This window comes from Arachis hypogaea, chromosome 13 (assembly GCF_003086295.3).
Source record: "Arachis hypogaea cultivar Tifrunner chromosome 13, arahy.Tifrunner.gnm2.J5K5, whole genome shotgun sequence".
NCBI classification, from domain to species: Eukaryota; Viridiplantae; Streptophyta; class Magnoliopsida; order Fabales; family Fabaceae; genus Arachis; species Arachis hypogaea.
Window position 1 is genome coordinate 13,792,095 of NC_092048.1, and position 6,000 is coordinate 13,798,094.

Genomic DNA, 6,000 nt, shown 5'->3' on the forward strand with positions numbered 1-6,000 from the left:
TGAAGTTGCGGCCCCTTTTTTGGAAGTGTGTCAATAATATGAGTTTTTGGGCTTCGAAAAAAATTGAGGATTCAAAAATAATAACAGTAAAAATTGTATGGGTTGAAACGGCCATTACTTATAATAATAGCATTGAATATTATATTAGGAGTAATAATAAGCATCTACAACTTTAGTATTTTTTCATAAAAACATATTTTTAATTTTATTTTTATATTAAAATAAACATGTTTTTTACTAACTAACTCATTAGTTTATATTTATTATATTATCACTATATGTATGTATCGAAAAATAATATTAATAAATATTATATAATGTTAAAAAACACTATATTGTTATTAATAAAAATATTTGATTTTTTTATTTATACATATTTAATTACATTTATATTAATAATCATGACTAATAAAAAAAATACTTAATTTAAATATAAGTGAGTCTAAAATTAAAATAATCAGTAACATGAATTATTACATATATTGATACAACATATATTTGATCTTCCTTATTTAATTATTCCACAACAATATATATAATTTAGTATAATTATATATATTCATCCAACATATATCAAGCAAATTTCAAATGATTAATTTAATGTATGAAAATGATAACTACTGTAATATGATTAAGAAAATTATTCATAATTTTATTCTCCACCTTTTTATGTTATTAAGATATTAAATAATAATTTTAATATTATTGTTTATCGAAGTTCAAAAATAATATATTGCATTTATTTTTTCTTGTATAATATTAAAAACAAGTTTTTACATCATTCATTTTTTTAAATCTCATTTCACTATTTGAATTTTAGAATAGTGTATTCAACTATCATCTCTTTTTTTTTTTTTTTACCATTTGTTATTAAAAAAAGACAAACAACTTACTAATAACAAATGATTAAAAAAAAAAAAGATGATACTTGAATACACTATCCTGAAATTCAAACAGTGAAATGAGATTAAAAAAATGAATGATGTAAAAACTTGTTTTTAATATTATACAAAAAAATAAATGCAATATATTATTTTTGAACTTCGATAAACAATAATATTAAAATGATTATTTAATATCTTAATAACATAAAAAGGTGAAGAATAAAATTATGAATAATTTTCTTAATCATATTATAGCAGTTGTCATTTTCATACATTAAATTAATCATTTGAGATTTGCTTGATATATGTTGGATGAATATATGTAATTATACTAAATTATATATATTGTTGTGGAATAATTAAATAAGGAAGATCAAATATATGTTGTATCAATATATGTAATAATTCCTGTTACTGATTATTTTAATTTTAGACTCACTTATATTTAAATTAAGTATTTTTTTATTAGTCATGATTATTAATATAAATGTAATTAAATATGTATAAATAAAAAAATCAAATATTTTTATTAATAATAATATAATGTTTTTTAAAATTATATAATATTTATTAATATTATTTTTTGATAAATACATATAGTATATGATAGTATAATAAATATAAACTAATGAGTTAGTTAGTAAAAAATTTGTTTATTTTAATATAAAAATAAAATTAAAAATATGTTTTTATGAAAAAATACTAAAGTTTTAGATGCTTATTAATACTCCTAATACAATATCCAATGCTATTATTATAAGTAATGCCCGTTTCAACCCATGCAATTTTTATTGTTATTATTTTTGAATTCTCAATTTTTTTTGAAGTCCAAAAGCACATATCATTGTCACACTTCCAAAAAGGGCCGCAACTTCACACTAACAGGGCCCAATTATATAATTACAATTATATTTTCAGAATTAATCTAATTCTATTACCCTACAACTCCTATAGCCTCTGCTTTTGGACAGAATTTGTCTCCTCATAGTTCCCAAGATCTCACATGTGTTGTCTCTATATTTTGCCAACATTTTTCCTCACCTGCCGAAGGAATCTTCCATAAGCACCATAGCACTTTTCACTAAGTTGGCCCAAACTCAACAAAAATCACTCTCATCACACTAATGTGTATCACACGCACGTTTCAATAACACAACTTCTTCGTCTTCATCTTTTTCTTCTATTTTTCCGTTTTCTCCTCCTCCTTCTTCTTTCAAATTCATGCACATAGGTTCTTCTTCTCTTTTGTTATTGTAATCATCGATAACACCAACATTTTGAATTGAATTTGAATTTATATAATGGACAATATTCGGTTCATTTAGTAATATACAGTAGTTTCGCTTTGACAATATTTTTGGTTCATTCTAGACGCAGGTGTTTCTGAATTCGAATGTATATAATGGACAAATGTTTTGTTCATTTAGTATTATATAATGATTTTGCTTTGATAATATTTTCGGTTCATTCTAAATGTAGGTGTTTCTGAATTCGAATTTGTAGAATAGACAAATGTTCGGTTTATTTGGTATTTTACAATTGTTTTGCTTTAATAATATTTTCGGTTCATTGCAGTTCAGGTGTATTATCGATTAATAATTTGTCCCAATGGTTGGAATGACTTTTAAGACAAACTGAATGGAATGGAATGAAATCTAATACAATTGAATAAAGTGATAACAAATAATTTAAATTTTTTTTTTGCTAAAAAAAGACTCAATCACTAACAAAAATACATCGAATTCATTTCTGAATCTAAATGACTCTCAATTAAACTAAGAAATAAACCAAAATTACTTAAGGAATAAAAAATTTGGTCAATACTTATCAGCAGCATCAAGTGAACCCCAATTAACACACAAATGAACCAAAATAAATTAAGAAATAAACTGAAATTATTTAATAATGGTAGCAGAAAAAATCAGAACTAATAAAGATGTTCGCAAAATGTTGGTATTATGGTAAGAAGAATTTGCGTGTGCGAATTTGGAAGAAGAAGAAGAAGAAGAAAGAGGAGGAGAAGAAGAACGGAAGAAGAAGAACCTATGTGAATTTGGAAAAAGAAGAAGAAAGACGAGGAGGAGGAGAAGTATTTGAAGAAAGCACGTGATTTGAAAAGTTGTTATAACAATTTGGTTAGACTTAGTTAAGTATTTTACTTGGATGTAGAGCTTTATTCATATTTACTTCACATATTTTTTTTTCTCTTCTCACATAATTTCATACTTTTCTCTTTCTCCCTCTCCATTCTTACTAATTTTTTGCCCAACTAGAATTTGGTTCACGACTATATTTTTTTTTTAAATTTGCTAAATATATGTATTAGGTGATCATGTGATTGTATTAATTAATTTTCTATTTCTTTGTGTAATTGTATTCATAAGTTATATAATATCTTTGTCATCTATATATTACTTTTTTTTCAACAATTTATATTTTCTTAATATTATTTAATTATAATAATATTGTTGAAAATACATGTTATCATGATTCATGAAAAATAAAATTAGAAAATTGAATATTATTTTTAATTATCAAAATATTAATAATATTCATACTTGTATTTTATCTAATAATTTCATCATTGTACCAAAGTATTTAAATATAACATAAAAAAAGATAAAATCAACAAAAGTAACTATTTAAAAAATAAAAATAAAAAATAATTATATAAAATCAGGTGAATAAACTACAATTGAATATTTTTATTACATATAGTCTAATTTATGTATAATTTTATGTTTTATAATGATTAAATTTTGAGTTAATTTTTTATTTTAAATTGTTATTTATTATCAACCGTTATAAAATTTAAATTAATTTTAATATGCTACTAAACAAAATTTTAAACTTTTTAATCAATTAAATTTAATTCATATTATTATTTAATTAAATTACAAAATAACGATTAAGCATAATTATTATCTATATTAAAATGATATATTTTTTATTATATTTTTTTGTTGAATAATAATATTATTAAATCATATATAAATTGCCAAATTAAATAAATGTATTGTATAATATTTTTTACAAATTAATTTTTTGTTGTAAAATAACTAAATAAATAAATAAGGAAGAGATAACAAATATAAAATATAGAAATATAATTTGATAACACTCGTAGTAATTTTCACTAGAATTACTATATCAATATAATAGATATAATTATGTATTGAATAATATTAAAATAAAGTATATAAGAAAGAGAATAGTAAGAGAGAGAGAAGAATGTTATATTCTTATTGTTGTTGCGATTCTTCTGAGGCTTTAGCCTCCTATTTATAGATACAAAAGGTCAAACATTCAAAACTTCATTTAATATCATTTTGGCTTGAGAGCTTCATTTCTCAAAGGAAAAATGGGCATCCACGTCCTTTTGAACTTATCACTACACTCCCCCTTGGATGACCATTTAGGATTATGCCTCATTAAAATCTTACTAAAGAAAAATCCAGTAAAAAAAAAAACCTTAGTGAAGGAAAAGAATACAATATCCTTTGTGATGGGAACTGCCTCATTAAAAACCTTGTCAAGAAAAACCCAGTGGGAAAAAACCTGACCAAGGAAAAAAGAGTACAGTCTCCCCCTCTTGTCAACATCATTTAATGTCTCGAAATCTGCACATCCCAATCTTATGTACCAATCTTTCAAAGGAGGATTTTGGGAGTGACTTTGTAAATAAATTTGCCAGATTGTCACTTGAGCGGATCTGTTGGACATCAATTGTCCCTTGATTTTGAAGATCATGAGTGAAGAAGAATTTGGGAGAAATATGCTTTGTTCTATCACCTTTGATATATCCGCCTTTAAGTTGAGCAATGCATGTTGTATTATCTTCAAACAGGACAGTTGGAGCTATCTTATGATCAATCAGTCCACATGATGACATAATATATTGGATCAAACTCCGGAGCCAAAAACACTCGCGACTTGCTTCATGAATCGCTAGTATTTCGGCATGATTAGAGGATGTTGCAGCAATCGTCTGTTTCGTGGACCTCCATGATATAACTGTTCCACCATATGTAAACAGGTATCCTGTTTGAGATCTCCCTTTATGTGGATCAGACAAGTATCCGGCATCTGCATAGCCAACTAGTTGTGACTTGGATCCATAGGGATAAAACAATCTCATATCAACCGTCCCATGAAGATATCGAAAGATTTGCTTGATTCTGCTCCAATGTCTTCTGGTTGGAGAGGAACTATACCTTGCTAGTAAGTTCACAGCAAATGACATATCGGGTTGTGTATTATTAGCAAGATACATTAGCGCTCCAATGGCACTAAGATATGGTACTTCAAGACCAAGGATATCTTCATTTTCTTCCTTAGGACGGAATTGATCCTTTTTCACATCCAAAGACCTTACGATCATTGGGGTATTTAATAGATGTGACTTATCCATATAAAATCTCTTCAAGATCTTTTCTGTGTATGTTGTTTGATGAATAAAGATCCCACTTTTTATATGCTCGATCTGCAGGGCGAGACAAAACTTAGTCTTTCCAAGATCTTTCATCTCAAACTCTTCTTTTAGAGTTTTTATAATTGTTAGAATCTCTTCAGGAGTTCCAATGATATTTAAATCATCAATGTACACAGCAATAATAATGAATTCAGATGCAGTTTTCTTTATGAAAACACAAGGGCAAATATCATCATTCTTGAATCCGTTTTTGGCCAGATACTCAGTAAGACGATTATACCACATTCGTCCAGATTGCTTTAGACCATATAAAGATCTTTGCAATTTGACTGAGTATAACCCTTGTGAATATTCGTTGGATGGTTTAGATATCTTTAGTCCTTCACGGACTTTCATATAGATATCCCGATCTAATGAATCGTATAAATAGGTTGTTACCACATCCATTAAGTGCATATGCAGTTTATGATATGCAGATCAACTGACCAAATAACGCAATGTTATCGCATCCACTACAGGGAAATACGTTTCTTCATAATCTATACCGGGTCTTTGTGAAAAACCTTGTGCCACAAGTCGGGCTTTATAGCGCACAACTTCATTTTTCTCATTTCGTTTTCTCACAAATACCCATCGGTATCCAACAGGTTTTACATCTTCTGGTGTACAGACTACAGGTCCAAA